The following is an 18,024-nucleotide window of genomic DNA, read 5'->3' as shown; positions in this document are numbered from 1 at the left end:
CTCTTTCCAGTGATGTAGTGATCCAGAACTGGGAAGATTTGACATTTTTTTGTATGACATAGCAAACCTTTAGTCATTTCTTGATCCTTGGGCAACAAGATGATGGCTCAGTTAAAATCAGAGATAACTTATAGACTCAATCTCTTTCTGTTTGATTCTCTAAGTGGCAGAAGGCTTGTGTGGCATTTAAAAAGTTTGAGAGATGCAATTTCTGGGTAACTAGTCATTTTATTAATAATGCTAGCACCCTAATAAAAGGTCAGGGGCACTCTTAAATGCCCAAGACAATCATGGTGATAGGCTTATTGTTTATATACCCTTGGAAGATGGATATTCCTAAGGGTGGCAATCAACTGTGATTGCCTAATAATGAAGAGAAAGCAATTAAGAGAGAATGCATATTACAACTGAGGACTAGACCTATTCTAATGAACTTTGATTATGTCATTTACTTCTAAGCTACACATTCTATTCAAAGAAATTATTCCCACCCAAATCTGAGTAGAAGTTTGGGTGGGGCTTGATCAAGACAGAGGAAAGTTATTTTGGTCCCATTATTAATAATGTTCAAGAGTTTGAACTTTGACATGAGGACTGTAGAAAAAGAGGGAGTTCTGGATCTCCCCAAATCAATACTTGTTAATAACCATTTCTTTGAGTTGGGGCAGGGTAGGTCGTTCAGCATTCCATCATCATGTGGACTACTCCTATGTGGGCCATGAAGTCAACTAAGCAAGCCTGTGCCTTTTTGACACTGTATTTCCCTTCTTAAATAAAAGATTGAAAATTGACCTTAAGGTAGTCATACCCAGACTAGGAAATGGCCTCATGAGTACTAGAGGCCTGGGTTCAGTGAGAAGAACAGTTGATTGCAGAAGTGGCTGATTGCAAATTTCAGAAGAGTTTTAGATTTGGAGTGGAATGTTAATGTAGAACTGAGGTGAAATGTAAATTTCCTAGTCAGCCATCCCACAAACTGCTATATAGGTTAATGATACTTAAATATTAGCCTCTGAGAAACTTGTAACTAATTCTTAGCTGCTACTCAATTCCGTTTGTTACTTTTATTTGTGAGTCTTTTGTTTAGCCTATCTTCTGTATATAGGAACAAATTCCCTGTCTTTTATTTGATTCATATTGAATATTGAGTGCCATTTTTTTTCCTCCAGCCTTCTCAAGGAAATCCCTGACAAGATCCAGAAATGAAACTATCCCTGAAAGAATGGGATTGGTGATTATAATGCACATATTAGTGTGAGAAAATGGAGACTAATTCCTCTCATTAGTTAGTCACACTAGGGCTGAACCTGGACTAAGCCACATGCCTTAGTAGAGGACATAGAGGCATGAGACCCCCAGGCCCTCTGTGACTAAGCAGCAGATCTCAAGGTAATAGAGGTATATTAGAATACTTGTGAATTTTACTGAACATGAAAGACTACTCAGTTGCTTTTAGAATCATCTGAAGTTTTAGGCTGAGTATTACCTTTTGCAGGAGGTTTATCTTATACCCCAGCTACAAGTACATTACCTGCTAAGGCTACTATTTATCTCTGGAGCATATTCCTTGGAATGATCCTATGGGAACATCATATAGGGCTTTACTATATTTATATATATGTATACATATACATATATGTACATTTCTTTATATACAAGCACATACATGTACACACACGAACACATATACATATTGTATCTCCATTAGACTGTGAACTTCTTGTGGGCAGAGGCTATTTAATGTATGGCACAGAATGCTGGACTGATCATAGGCTTATCCTCTCTAAGCTAAATATTTGATTTCAACAAAAGTGGCGTCCTGAAGGTAAAATGACTACCAGAAGAATTAATATCAACATATTAGAGCTCTTCTTTGGGCGTAAACAGTTTGTTGACAACTTGGAGGAAAAGTTGAGCCAACACAGAGTTGGCAATGTGGAACAGAAAAGGAGTGGGCAGTTTTCAGAGATTTTGTGTACAGCACCACGTTTGCTCATCTGGATCAGAACACTTGCAAAAACATCGAGTGGTTTGACAAAAATGATAAGGAAATTCAGAAGCTAATAAATGAAAAATGAGAACTCCACAGGGCTTACCAGGAAGGTATTTGATCCATCAATCAGAAAACAGCATTTCATTTCATAAAAAATAAAGTACAAGCAAAGCTTAGAGAGATTCAGGATTTTTGACTCAGTAAGAAGGCAGATGAAATTCAGTTTTATGCTGATAGTAACAGTCCAAAGTGCTTTTATGATGCCTTGAAGGCTCTTTGTGGGTCAGGGAGCTATGGTGCATCTCAGCTATTCAGTACTAGTGCAGCCACAGTGATTAATGATAAGGTCATGATACTAGAGAGATGAGCTGAACACTTCCATAGTGTTTTCAACAGACCATCATCAATCAGTGCTGAGGTTATTGACCCTTTACCTCAGGTTGAAGTAAATCCCTCCTTAGCTGAATTTCCAAGTGAAGAAGAGGTTTTAAATGCCATTAGACTCCTTTCATGTGGCAAAGTATCTGGGGCTGATTCTGCTCCAGATGAAATTTACAAGGTGGGGAGTCCATTGCTCATACAAAGCTGGTTGAAATTTTCTGAGTTATATGACAAGAGGAGGTTATCCCCCAAGAGTTCAAGGATGCCTCCATTGTCTATCTCTATAAAGGTAAAGGAAATAGATTGTTCTGTCACAATCATAGGGGGTTCTCTCTTATTCATTGCTGGCAAGATTCTTGCCAAAGTCCTTCTTAATAGACTCTCTAAGGACTCCTTAGCTTGTCCTTCACCTAGAAGACAGTCATCTACCTGAGAGCCAGTGTGACATCAGAAAGGGTTGAGGAATGGTCAAAATGGTGATTTCTGCCTGACCACTCCAGTAAAAATGCCAGGAGCAGAACAAAAGTCTGTACACAATGTTTGTAGATGTGACTAAGACCTTTGATGCTGTCAGTTGGGAGGGCTTATGAAAAATTGCGTCAATATTTGGTTGTCTGGAGAAGTCCAGCTGTATTATACACCAATTTCATGATGGCATGCTTGCCTGGGTTCTGGAAGATGGACAATGCTCTCATACTTTTCCAATCTCCAATGGACTGAAACAAGGCTGTGGACTTTCCCCCATACTTTTTAGCATGATGTTTTCAGCTATACTATGTTGTCAAATGCTTTCAATGAGGATAAACATGGCATTAAGGTCAGCTAACAAAGTGATGTTAAATTCTTCAACTTGAAAAGGCTACAAGCCAAGACTCAAGTGGAGGGACTGTTAGTGCATGATTTTCTGTTTGCAGATGATTTCATACTCAGTGCAATCTCTGAAGCTGATATGCAACAAAGTATGTATTAATTTATGTACTTTTTCTAATTCTGGTCTAACAATTAACATCAAGAAAACACAAGTGCTGCATCAGTCATCACCACGCCATCCATGTGTGGAACCATTGGTTACAGCAAATGGAGAAATTTTGATTGCTATGGATAAGTTAATTTATGCTGCTAGTGCATTTTCCAGAGAAGTACTCATTGATAATGAGATTGATTCCTGCATTGCCAGAGCTAGCTAAGTGTCTGGGAGGCTCTGAAGAAAGTACAGGAGAGAAGAGGTATTAGACTGACTACCAAACTGGTCTACAGAGCCATTGTGTTGACCTCATTGTTGTATACCTGTGAAACCTGGACAGTATACCAGTGTCATTCTAGGAAACTGAATCACTTCCACTTTGGGAAAATTCTGATTTTCACCTGATAGAATAAGATACCAGGCACTGAGGTCCTTTTTTGAATTAAAGTGCTAAGCATTCAAACTCTGCTTCAGAGATTGAAACTCTGATGGGCTGGAAACATTGTTTGAATGTAAAATATATATTTACCAAAAAGACTGTTTTATGGAGAACTCAAACAGGGCAAATGTTCACACAGTGGTCAGAAGAAGCAATACAAGGATACTCTCAATGTCTCTCTTAAGAACTTTGGAACTGATTGTGTGATGTGGGAGACACTGGCATAGGACCACTCAACATGGCATGCCTACATCAGAGCAAAGCAGATTTGAAACAACTCAAAGTAAACATAAGATGCCCAAATTTGGAGTACCCACCCCAAATGTTCACGAATGTTTGTGCCCAATCTGAGGTGGAATATTCGGAGCTCCTATTGTCTGATCAATCACAGTTGGACGTACTGAAATTTGACTTTAATATAGTAATGTCATTTTGGTCCTCCTCAAAAACAAAGGACAACAACCAACCAACCAATACTTAGAATTATTCTTTGAACAGAAAAGACACTTAATGAATGATCTTGAAAATTGACTGACATATTAAATTTTGAAAAGTTGCTAAGTGCAGGTTTGGCTCTATTTCTTCCAACCCCGCTGGAAAATAAAAAATAAGATCTTGTTGTAAAGGGATACTGATCAATGTGATCCCCTCAAAGCATATATGACATGCTCTGCTTGTTGCCAAACCACATGGGGAGGTTTGGCGAGCTTACTTCTGGAAATGCATGATGACATTTGATGAAAGACACTGCTCTCTAATTTGGAACTATTCCCAGAAGGCTATAAAATTGTGCATACCATTTTATCCTGAAATATTATTACAAAGTCTGTTTTGCAAAGCAATTAAAAAGAAACTAAAGGACCTGTATGTATACAAACATTCATTGCAACTCTTTTTGTGATGGCAAAGAACTGGAAATTGAAGGGATTATCTATCAGTTGGGGTTGGCTGAACAAATTGTGATATATTATTTTGTTATGAAATACTATTGTGATTTAAGAAATGATGAGCAGGGTGCTTTCAGAAAAACCTGGAAACATTTACATGAACTGATGCAAAGTGAATTGAGCAGAACCAGAACACTGTACATGGTAATGGCAATATTGTACAATGATTAACTGTCAGTGACTTCGCTATTATCAGTAATACAATGATTCAAGTTAATTATGAAGAACTCATCATGAAAAATGCTATCCACCTCAAAAGAAACAACTGATGGAGTCTGAATGCAGATTGAAGCATACTTTTAAAATTTCTAAAAAAAACTTTCAGTCTGTATTTTCTTTTACAACACGACTAATATGGAAATATGTTTTGCAGGACTATGCATGTATAACCTATATCAAATCGCTTGCATTCTAAATGAAGGGGGAAGGAAGGAGAGGGAAAATTTAGAACTCAAAATTTTTAAAAATAATTGGTAAAAAAAATTACATGTATTTGGAAAAATATTTTTCAAAAAGAGACTGCACTCTATTTCAAATAATGCATATTGTTTTATGAAGGGGGGGTGAAGAAAAGGGCTTTTGATCGATGAGCTTAAATTGGTGGGTATTCAAAAGGCACTAACCAACTCTGTCTTCTTTTTCTGTCTTTTTCTTTCTCTGTCTCTCATTGTCTCTTCAGTGTTTTTGTTTGAAATTGGAGTCAGGGACTGCTGTAAGTCTCTAGGTAGAAAGGGAAAGCTAGTATCAGTTCTCTCCTCTTTCCATCTAAGACTGTATAGTCATTAAGCCATAAGTGCATGGCTTTTCTTTTGCTTCTGTCCCAATTATATCTAATCTTTCCAGTCTTAGGTGAAGGAGTATTAGAGATAGAATGAACTAGTTTGCAACTTTGTGAGCTTCAAAGACTAGATGAGAGAGCCACCAGAGTTAGTTTCTAGAGAGCCAAGATGGTTTGCTAACACCACCAGAAGATCTAGTGCTGCAGGGGTTTATCTCACAGCCAACATACCCCAGGTCCTAAAAGCAAAGTGTGTGTGTGTGCGTGCGTGCGTGTGTGAGTGCATGTGTGTGTGTGAATTCATTTGTTAGACCGAATCCAGGCATTCACATGGTAGAGATGAATACTTTGTGACAACTGATTTAAGGTTGAACCCACTCTTCCCAGGGACTTGAAATGCTATACTGATAAGTGTGTCACCACTACAGAATAGTGGTTTTACTTCTTTTCTTTCTATGTATTTTCAGTAAATTTCTCTTTATAAAAGCTGTGTTATGTTAATTAGTTAAATAAAACTCAGGTACTAATCACTATAGTTTATCAATGACATAAAGGAGAGACTAACTGTAACTGGTGATTCATATTGTGAAGAACTTACCAGAGCGGGTTTTGAGGTAGGAGAATTAGAGAATAACCCCTACTACCATATAGAGTTACTTCTACAACTCCAAGGGAGCATGTAGGGCTCCTCAGTTGAAAATCTAACTCATCAGTGCAAGTGGGATTGCAAAATAAGGATCCTCAGAGGTTATATCTAGGCAGCCTTGATATAGAGGACCCAAATTAATAAGAGTTGGATTTGGAGTAAGTACTTCAGAAATATTTAAAGGCTATATTATTAACAACAGGGAATGAAAGGTAGAAAATAAGATTAATCTTTGCAGTCATCATTCATGGTTCAATTGATATTTTGTACATAAATGCACAAGTTTTAGCCTTTAGAGGATTGTAGTCAAGTTTGATAGGTATAGTAGCTAATATGGTTATTTCATTCAACCTCAAACTGACACATTTACTTCAAAAAATCTAAAACAGGGGGAGGGGAAAGAGTTGCCTTTTTGGCTTTACAGATTTTCCTGAGCAACACTGACTTTCACTCACACTTTATTGTTGTTAAATCGTTTCACCTATGTCCAACTCTTTGTGACCTTATTTGGGGGTTTTCTAAGCAAAGATACTAGAGTGGTTTGACATTTCCTTCTTTAGCTCATTTTTACAGACGAGGATCTGAAGCAAATAAGGTTAACTGACTTGCCTAGGGTCTGAGTAAGTTCTGAGACAGTATTTGCACTCATGATGATGAATCTTCTTGATCCTAAGCCCAGTACTTTATCCACTGTGTTAACTGTTTACCATCTTGACTCTATTTTGAATATCATCATTATTCAGAATTTTTTTACTTCCAATTTCTTGAACTCTGAATTTTCCTCCTAATTATAACCTACTACTTTCTTACTTCCACTGAAGCTACTTTTTAAAAAATGTTTTTGCTGATATTTTCTATTTCTAACATCACCATAGTACCATATATGTATGTGTGTGTGTGTGTGTCTGTCTGTGTCTGTGTGTGTGTGTATATATATATATATATATATATATATATATACACACACATATATCCCTTCCCATTCCCCTCCCAGGGAGCTGTTCCATGTGATAAATAGTAATTTTTTTGGAGAGGAAAAATAAAAAAAATGTCAGTACAACAAATTAATAAATAGAAAAGTGTGATAATGTATGCAAGGTGTAACGCCTGTGGACCCACCACTTCTTCAAAGGGCTAAGTTGAGGGTGTCTTCTCAATTCTCTGAGTCCCATTAGATCTTTATAAATTTGTTACATTTACTGCTGATATTGTTGGTGTGTCATTCTTCCCTTTCAAATTGCTGTAGTTATTGTGTATCCTGCCTGTACATAGTTGTTTATATGCTAATTCCTTTATATAGAGAGACAGACAATGGAAACATCCTTGAACTCCTGGGGGATACCCTCCATATAGCCCGGAAAATTTCAGTCAGCTTTTGTCTGAGCAATGGTCCCCCTACCTTGTAAATCTCAGCTGGAATAGAATCAGCACCAGGTGTTTTATCACATGAATGGAGCCTAATGACATTTAAAACCCCTTCTTCAGTTGGAACTTCAGCTAGGGAGGGATTGACTTCAACCTGAGGTAAAGGATCAATAGCCTCAACACTAATTGATAATCGTCTGTTGAGAACACTATGGAAGTGTTCAGCCCATCTCTCTAAGATCATGTCCTTATCACTAATCACCGTGGCTGCACTAGCACTGAGTAGTTATGACACACCATAGATTTTGGGTCCATAAAGAGCCTTCAGGGCATCATAAAAGCACTTTGGATTGTTACTATCAGCATAAAACTGAATTTCATCTGCTTCTTACTGAGCCAGGGATCCTGCATCTCTGTAAATTTTGCTTGTACTTTACTTTTGATGGAGTTAAATTCTGCCTTCTTAGAGATGGATGAACTATCCTGCTGGTGAATCCTCTGGAGTTCTCATTTTTCATTATTTAGCAGCTTCTAAATTTCCCCATCATTTTATCAAACCAGTCTCAGTGTTTTTGCAAGTATTCTGACCTAGATAAGCAAATGCAATGCTGTACACCAAATCTCTGAAAACAGCCCACTCCTTTTCTGCTCCACTGCTGCCAACTGCGTATTGGCTCAACTTTCTCTCCAAGTTAGCAGCAAACTGTTCACACTCAGAGAAGAGGTCTATAAAGATAAAGGAGATAGATTGTCCTGTGACAATCACTGGGGAGGTCTTTCTCATAGTCATTGCTGTCAGTTCTTGATAGAGTCCTTCTTAATAGGCTAATCCTTGCTCTGGAAGATGGGCATATACCTGAGAGCCAGTGTAGTTTCAAAAAGGGTCAAGGAATGGTTGATATGGTGTTTGCTGCATGACAACTCCAGAAGGAATGTCAGGAGCAAAACAGAGGTGTATACACAATGTTTGTAGATCTGACCAAGGCCTTTGACACTGTTAGTCATGAGGGATTATGGAAAATTATGTCAAAATTTTGTTGCCCGGACGAGTTTATCAGTATTGTATGTCATTTTCATGATGGCATGTTTGCTCGGGTTCTGAATAGTGGACAATGCTCTTGTGCCTTCCCAGTCACCAGTGGAGTGAAATAGGGCTGTGTGCTTACTCTCATGCTTTTTAGCATAATGTTTTTAGCCATGCTGTCAAATGCCTATAATGAGGGTGAACATGGCATCAAGGTCAGCTACTGTACTGATGGTAAATTCTTCAATTTGAAAAGGCTACAAGCAGGGAATGTTGGTGCAGGATTTTCTGTTTGCAGATGATTGTGCACTCAATGCAGCCTCTGAAGCTGAGATGCAACAAAGTATGGATCAATATTCTGTTGCTTGTGATAATTTTGGCCTAACAATTAACACCAAGAAAACACAGGTAGTCCATTAGCCACCACTACACCATGCATACGTGGAAGCATCGGTTACAACAAATAAAATTTTAAATGCTGTGGATAAGTTCACTTACCTTACCTTCAGGGATGTACACATTGATAATGAGATTGAAAAATGCATCGCCAGAGCTAGCTCAGTGTTTGGGAGACTGAGAAGGAAAGTATGGGAGAGAAGAGATATTAGACTGACAACCAAGCTGAAAGTCTACAGAGCCAATGTGCTGATCTCATGATTGAATGCTTGTGAAACATGGACTATCTACCATCACCATGCCAGGAAACTGGATCACTTCCATTTGAATTGTCTTAGGAAGATCTGAAGATCACCTGGAAGGATAAGGTACCAGACTCTAAGGTCCTTATTCGAACTAAACTGCCAACCATTCAAGTCATGCTTCATAGAGCAAAACTCCGGTGGGCTCACCATGTTGTTTGAATACAAAATGGATGCTTATCAAAAGATTATTTTATGGAGAACTTGCATGGGGCAGACAATCACATGGTGGCCAGAAGATGTGATCTCACTTTCAAGGTCTCTCTCAAGAACTTTGGAATTGATTGTGTGACATGGGGAGACACCGGCACAGGACTGCTCAGCATGAAGTACCCACATCAGAGAAGGTGTTGTGCTCTATGAGCAAAGAAGAATTGAGCCAGCTCAAGGGAGGTGTAGGATATTCAGATTTGGATTATCCATCCAAGGTATTCACACAGAGTATCTGTGCCCAATTCGTGGTTGAGCATTCTGAGCTCATATTGGTCCGATTAGCCATAGTCGGACACATTGAAACTTGACCTTATCATAGTGATGTCATTTTGGTTCTCTCTGAGAATGAAGGACAACCACCAACTAATCTCAATATACACTACACACACACATACACACACACACACACACACACACACACATACACACACACTTGTGTGTGTAATATATACAAAATTCAACATTGTTCAAGAGGCCTTCTTTTCTATGTACCCTTTAATGCTAGTGCCTCCACTCTATTATGTACCTATTTTATGTCTATATCTGTATCCTATCTATCTATCTATCTATCTATCTATCTATCTATCTATCTATCTATCTATCTATCTAACCATCTATCCATCCATCCATCCATCCATCTATCTATCTATAATCTCCTGCTTGTATGTATATTTTTGCATGTTGTCTTTCCTATTAGATTGTGAATTCCTTGAGGGTTAGGTACTATTTTTGCCTTTCTTTGTATATCCAGTGCCTGGTACTGTGCCTGATACAAAGTAGATGTTTCATAAATGGTTTTTTAACTGACTGATAAGAGTATCTTAACTACTTATTCACTAACAGATTGTTGGAAACAACTTAAAAATACTATATTTGAGTTCATAATCTTATATTTGTCCTCCTGAACACTAAATATAAACTTGACTCAAGATTTTGCTTAGAAATGTTCTTTCTTTATGGATTCTTTCTTCACTTTCACAACCACTTTGATGGTTTCAATTGTCACCTCTGTAAAAAATAAATTCCAAAACACATCTTTAGCTCTGACCTCACTCTTGAACTCCAGACTTCCATTTCTAATTCATAATGGAAATATCCACTGAGATGTCTCGGTACCCAAAATCAAATCCATCTTTTCCCACATCTCAAACAAATCGTCTATTTCTATTAATGGTGCCACCATTCTTCCAGTCTAATAAGCTAGAAATTTTTGAAGTTGTTTTGACTCCCCCCATTCCCTTCCCTTTCTCCTCCAATTGTATCAACATCTTCCATAACTCCAAAATTCATTCTCTCCCTTCAGGTTCCACTGCACCACTTTAATTAAGTCATATATTACCTCTTGCCTGGTAATAGCCTCCTACTAGCTCTACTTACCTCCACTCCTCTTCTTAAATTCAACCAGTCCCCACCTCCAATCCATGCTACACCTTATTCCCAGACTAATTGCCTTTGCTCATGTTTCCCTATGCTACTTTTGGACGATAAAGGAAATTTTCTGTTACCCTTGCCAAACTGCCCAAAGTCCTCCCCGGAGAGATAGTATATGTTAAAGTGCTAAAAGAAAAAAGTGGGTTTTTTTTAAAAGACTGTTACAGAAGTAGAAGTTAATGAAATTCATTCTCAATAAATAGAAACTTTCTCTACATGCAATTAATTCATAAGCACATCTTCTCAACATCATTTTCATCAGCCTATGAGGTGTATATACAGGTTGTTTCCAACCATTATCTCTAAGTGTTTGATGTCACAGCAACTATATTTTGTATTCTAATTTACCTGAGAAAACATATGTGGGGTGAGTCAGTTTTCCTTATATCTATTTTTTAAAACATAAACTTAAGATGGCAGCATTTTCTTTAGTCATTTATCTTGTTCACTGCAATAGTCTCTCAAGCTTCATGTTAGCCAATAGTAACTATCATTTGGATAAATGTTGCCATTCTTTTTCCACAGAAACCATTCTTCAGGCTCTTATGAAATTGAAGTGGATAACGAATAAACACAGAAAGTACGGGGTCAGCATATGACAGGAAAACATGGTAAGAGATCTAGATTCTGCAGACATTAGAAAATGATGTGTGTGTTTTTTAAGTGTTTTCCACAGGATGAAGTCAGTGTAGTCAAGTCTATTAGTTATCACAACATATTCTAACAGACAACTTCTTTGCACTTTGTTTACCAGTTTGTATCTAAATATCCCCTTCCTCTTTCTTTTATCATTATTTTGTCTTATATGTGCAGGGAATTTCTACATAGCAAATCTCCATATATGCAAATTTATAACTTCTGGTCTTTAAAAGTTTGCTCTGTGGAGACAAAAAGAATGACATTTATCTAGTGATGACTATTATTCAACTGGAAGTTTGAGTGGCTGTTGCAATGAACTAAATAAATGGCAAAAGAAAATGATTTAAAGCATTGAGAGGAAAATCTGACTGACCCCTGTGTCTTTTTCTCAGGTGTATTGGAATAGAAACTTTATTTGCTCTAATGCTGAACACTTAGAGATAATGGTGGAAAAGTTACCACCGAAAGTTTAAATAACTTGCCCAGGATTATGCTGCTAATTAACATTAGAGGCAGTACTTGAACTTGTCTCTTCCTGGCTCTAAGACTGACCCTCTATTTACTGTGTGATGAAACTTCCCTCCCAATTCTAATGCTTACAAACTTAAATAAGACCCTCTTTAGATAATAAAGTTTGCTTTTCTAATTGAACAGACTTTTTGTTATCATTGCCTTATGTAAAATATAGTCTTTCTTTACATTTTGAATCTGCTACACTAAATCTGAAAGTAGACGTTGACATCAAGCGAACTCATATTAGCCAATAGTAATCTACATTGAATATGAAAACGTGAAATCATGGTGGAGTACAAATTCAGCTACTTTGCTGTAAAAATAAATTAAGGGGCTTAACTATTATAGTAGATGATTTTGGACAGTTACTTAATTTTAATTCAATTAGCCATTTTGGAAAATCTGTTTTCCTTGTAGCCTACGTATTTATTCTTAAGATTACTTTCACTATCCTCAGCTTTAAAGACCAAGATAAGAATAATGTCTAAAAGACAGTATAAGAAATCATTATAATGTAAAAGAAAGAACTTTATATTAATCATTTCTTCTTGGTCTTTTCAAAAGTACTGCTATCATATACATATTCAGAAGATGACAATTTATTCCAGAGATTAGAAATACAAATTTCTTTTAAATTTAAGGACACATTAATTCATTTATCTAAAATAATAAAATTTCTAAACATTAATATTTGTTTCTAAGCTAACATTTAGTTCCACCTGGAAGCAAAATGAGATAAACTATATGAAGAAGCTATCTAGGCAAACTTTAAAATATTATATAAATATTATTATTATTACTATATCACCATTATTTTCAATTTGAGCAAAGGGAAAAGGAAAGGAGGAGAGGGAGGAAGCATTTATTATGTGACAATATGTTCCAGTCACTAAGTACTTTATGAATATTATCTCATTTGATCCCAAGGAAATGGTATACAAGCTGTATCTAAATTTTTAGGTTTGTTTCAGAAAGTAATTGGTGCCTTTTGTGGAAAATAGGACTGGATCATCCACATTTATATCAACTAAAATCAGTCATTTTCCCAAATAGACAACAACATCCTCACAGCTTTTGGAGCAAAGCAAGCTTCAAGTTGTTAAAGGTGGGTTTCAATTAGGAAAAATAAAACATCAGAAAAAAAGGAAAAAAAAATGGTTTAATTCAGCATGGAAGTTTTTTTTAATGAGATAAACAATTAGTCAGTCTTGTGTTTTCAGTTATTTTAATAACCAATTTAGACTGACCATGTGAACAGTTCATCTGATTATAGAAAGCTATTGATATGATGAATGGAATAAAATAAAGAATTCACCAAAATTACAGAGACCAAAATGACATCACAACATGGGGGTCAAGGTACAATGTGTCTGACGGTGGCTGATCAGATCAATACAATCTCACAAGGGTCTACCATAGCTTGGGTACAAATAGTCCATATGAACATTTGGAGTGGAGATGGCTATAATGTGCACATCTCACATTTCTCCTAAGCTATAGAAATTCTGATTTGCTCGTAGAGGACAGTGCCTTTTTTGATGTGGGCATGCTATACTGAAAAGTGCTGTGCCAAAGTCTCCCATGTCTCACAAGCAATTCCAAAGTTCCTTAGAGAGACCTTGAGAGTGTCCCTATAATACTTCTTATGACCTCCTTATGGGTGCTTGCCTTGTATGAGTTCTCCATAGAAAAGTCTTTTAGGCAAACATAAGTTTAGTATTTGAACAATGTGGTCAGCTCATCAGAATTACACTCTCTGCAATAGAATTTGAATACTTGGCAGTTTTGCTAGAGAAAGGATCTCAGTGTTGAATACCTTAAGATACCAGGTGATCTTCAGAATCTTCCTGACAATTCAAATGAAAGTGATCCAGTTTGCTGGCATGGCATTGATAACCCTGAAGGGTTGTCAGGTTATTTCTTAAATATAGCTACTCATGTACCCTCATCTAATATGTTCCCCCAATATCAGTTGCCAGTTAATATCTCCCTAATGCCATTTAACCAATTAACATCAATTAGCTTTTATAAAAGGATATTAGCAAATATTTGAGAGAAATGATTATTAAATAACCAATTATTGGGGAGATCCAGGGTTTTCTTCCCTCACTGTTTCCCCATTCTCTATCAGGTCAAATCAGTATCTGAAGGATATTGCTGATAACAGATTGGATTAATTGTCTCCTCAATCTTGTTCAGAGCCCACCAAAGTGGGGATGCCATTGTGTTCTATTCAAGCTTAGATAAGGAGTAGATCTATTGTCTAGATCGCCCAAGGCTAATTGTGGTCTTAGAGCAAAAGTGATCAAAGTCAGGTCCTCCAGCCCCTCATTAGAATTGGTCCACCTCTCATAATATTCATTCTTACATTATTTGTTTAACCAATGTGAGTTGATTTCCACCCCCAGGAACACTCAGTTTTCCAAGGGTAGAGAAGCATTAAGTGGCTTCTATGAGGGGTCTTTGACAGTGACATTGACCCTTTATATTAATCATCTTCTAGCATAATTAATAAAATGATTAATTACCTAGAAATTATGCCTCTTGAACTTTTTATACATCACAAATTAAAATATAACAACATCCTAAACCAGAAACATACTTTACTACCTTGGTCCCTGGGGAGAGTAGATTCAGATTTAAAGAGGTTGCTACAAAATGTTCTCCACAAGTTAATTTCTAAGTGTGGCATAAGCAGTGACAAATTTCTCTTTTCTTGTCTTGACTTTCAGGGCAATTCAAAGCTGCATTGAATCAAGCAGATCACCTCTCAGGGCCAACACCTCACCAGACCCATCTTTTGCTGCTCTACAACTGCTTATGAGGTAGCAACCTGGTCTTTCACATCTTTGACAATCATTCAGCTGAAATAAGGAAAGAGTGAAAGAATAGGAGCAGAAGGAAGAGGTGTCGTGCAACCAAGAGAGCTCTTTTCCCCCTTCCTTCCCCTGAAAACCACAACTGTTGTTTTCTTCCTCCTGACTCAAAAGTCAACAAAGAAGAGAGAGTTCATCTTCTTGAGTCTTTGTATATACACTCAATTCTGACCCAGCAGTCAAGTGAAAGGCTTTTCAGTCGTTTGCAATAAATTGACAAGAAAGAATAAGGACCTTCACAAGCAATGTACCTCTGTCACATATTTCCAAATGCAGTGGATTGACAACAGTCAAGGCATGTACTATACACTCTTAAGACTGAACCCACAATGTTTCATATGGTAAGGTTTAATAAATGAAAGTTAATCAATAATACCTCATAGTTGCATGGCAGTGTAAACTCCTTAGTTTGATTCAGTTTTCTCTGTTATTATCTGAGTTAAAGGCTTTGATAGGAAGGAGATAAACCAAGGGTTCCATGCACACAGGCCTGGGAGACTAAGAACATGGAAGAACTTCGTCGACTTTACAGTTTTGGGAAGACAGTATGAAACTGCCTTAAGTTTCTGGAGATATTTAATTGTCACAAATGGCATCTGAAAACTCACATGGTCAGGAAGATTTATGGTTAATAAGAGGGTTTTGTCTGTCTAGTAGTCAGTGATATAATGAAGAAGTCAAGTGGGGATGATCATTTTAAGGGGGGGTGCAGTGCTCTCTTAGATGAATTCTGATATCTTGATTTTTAAGGGGCCATCTTTCTGAAACAAAGTGATTTGGGAATAACTTCTGACTAGATTTTTTTTCATCTCCAAGGAAATGACCTTGTTTAGATGAATTAGGTACATGTACAAAGAGCTACAGCTGGTATTAGAGATAGAAAATACTAAAGCAGCATATATTTTTAGATTGCTGTTGGGATAGGGGCTAATTTTAATAATCCTTTGGAATCATCTGTGTACATGGTGGAAATGGCAGTATTTTCTCGAGGTGCCAAGCATGGGCAATGGCATATGAACACCAACAGATCCTTCTGGAAATTCTTGTTGAGGAAGTCATAAAAAAAGAGATTTGACACATATGGAGGTCATGGCAACCAGATGGCAGATCACAGATCACCAGGTAGCAGATTGTGGTGGCAGATCATCAGGGCCTCATGGTCCCAAACAAACATGGCATTGAAGATGTTTAGGAGTAGCCAGCAAGCCCTGAAGGTCACCACAATGAAGATCAACACAGTGTTTAGCTCTTGCTTTCACTCTCCCTCATCATTTCTACCTTCACATTCCTTTGATGGAGGCAGATCAAGATCCTTAAGTAGCAGGTAAGATGAAATCTAGGAAGATGCAGTACTGGACCATGATCAGGGAGGTGATGAAGAAGATCTGGTTCACTTTGGAGGAACAGTCCTTCACACAGTCCATCTGGTAGATATAGAGGTCATTGCGGAAAGAGAGGTTGAGAGGGGTTTAGCAGTGAGGTATTAGGACAGGAGGGAGGGAACTGACAGCAGGAACAAAAACAGCCAAATCACCACAATTCCCTAGTAGACATCAGATATGTTGGGTTTCCAGTCATGGAGTTTCACAATTAGCTGGTGCCTTTCAACAGTAAGTAAGACCAGTGAAAATAGGGAAACAATGAAGGAGACAGTATGCATAGGAAGTCAGTTTACACATGATGTCTCTAAATATCCAGTAACCCATCGGTGTATAGATGACTGTAAAAGGTATACACAGGGAGAGGTTGGCAATTAGGATATTGGCGACATTTTTAGCTTCTCTCTGCTTTTGGAAAATGATGATGAGGCCTACAACTGTGACTATGATGTAGGCAATGAGTAGGTTAAATAGGGCCAGAGAATGCAACCGGCAGGATTCAAAATATAAAAACATAAACTAGTTAGTCTTTAATGTGTTTTGGTTAGAAGCCGTATGATTTGGAGCAGTCTAGGAATAAACCATTCTATCAAGACTGGGGGAAGAGCCAGTGGTGCCTTCCAAGGTGGAGTTTTAGGCCTTTGCTTCTTTGGGATCTTGTTTAGATGCTTCTAGGATATGTTTAGTAGTATTTAGTTTTCCTTAATCCCATGACAGAAGTACTTGGGCATAATTAGCATCTTTCTGGAGCCCTGTTAGAATTTCTTCCCTCACCTTTGTCCACTTTCTTTTATTATCATTATCATTTATTATCAAAAGATGATGGCATCTTTTATTCCTCTTCTTTTTCAAATGTTCTTTTTAGTTAAATGGCACTCTCTTACTTAATGAACTCACTGGCTTCCTATCACTTTCAGGATCAAATAAAAATCCTTTGTTTGGCATTCAGGTCCTTTCATTACCTAGTCCTCTCCTACCTTTCCAATCTTCTTACAATTTATTTGCTGACATGTCTTTGATCCAGTGTCACTGGCTTTCTTGATGTGCCATGAAAAAAGACACTCCATCTCTCAGTTCCAGGCATTTTAGGTCCTCTTTAAAAAAATCAATTCTATTTCCTTTTTTTATTCTTAATACAAAAGGACATTTGCATATGCAAAGTAGACATGAAAAGAGAATTGCATATGAAAATGTATATTCCAAAGTTTTTCTAGTTATGTGATAAATTCTCAATGTTATTTTCAAATCCATCCTGTTTTTGCTTCATTATATTCTTCCTCCACATTTTGAAGAGATGTTTCAATGCCCTGTTTCTTCCCCTTTTTTGGCATTAGTATTGCTAGCCCCATTTCTCCCTAAATCTCAGCCACACCAATTAAAATAAAACCCTTGTAACCAATAACCAAAGTCAAACAGAACAAATCTGCACAGCCACCAGACTGCCAAGTAACGTATCTTTCCTTCTGCTCCTTAATTGTGTCACTTTTGTTTCATCCTAAAATCTCTGGTGACGTGGATAGTCATTAGGCTGACCAGAGTTCCTGAGTCCTTTAAAGTTGTTTGTCTTTACAATGCTGTTGTCATTGTATACATTGTTCTGATGGTGCTGCTCACCTCCCTCATCATTATCTCAGAAAAGTTTTCTCTGAGTTCTTATAAGTCATTGATTTAGTCACTTCTTAGAATTCTATAGTACTCCATCACCTCCAGAAAATATAACTTGGTCAGTCATTTAGGT

At 37.3% G+C, this 18,024-nt stretch overlaps 1 long non-coding RNA gene and 1 pseudogene across 1 annotated transcript in view; one reads left to right on the top strand and one right to left on the bottom strand.

The window, feature by feature from the left end:
- LOC140500595 (uncharacterized) overlaps positions 1-15,287 on the top strand; it is a 193,471-nt gene extending 178,184 nt beyond the window's left edge. The window contains exons 3-4 of the long non-coding RNA XR_011965798.1: positions 11,405-11,490; positions 14,764-15,287. This is a non-coding gene — a long non-coding RNA (uncharacterized lncRNA). The remainder of the gene's footprint in view (positions 1-11,404; positions 11,491-14,763) is intronic.
- Positions 15,288-15,811: 524 nt separating this feature from the next.
- Positions 15,812-17,912, bottom strand: LOC140502353 (neuropeptide Y receptor type 6-like; annotated as a pseudogene).
- Between the last annotated feature and the right edge of the window lie 112 nt (positions 17,913-18,024).

This window comes from Notamacropus eugenii, chromosome 4, assembly GCF_028372415.1.
Source record: "Notamacropus eugenii isolate mMacEug1 chromosome 4, mMacEug1.pri_v2, whole genome shotgun sequence".
Classification (NCBI taxonomy): domain Eukaryota; kingdom Metazoa; phylum Chordata; class Mammalia; order Diprotodontia; family Macropodidae; genus Notamacropus; species Notamacropus eugenii.
Note: the sequence above shows the minus strand (reverse complement) of the source record. Positions and strands in the feature narration are given on the sequence as shown.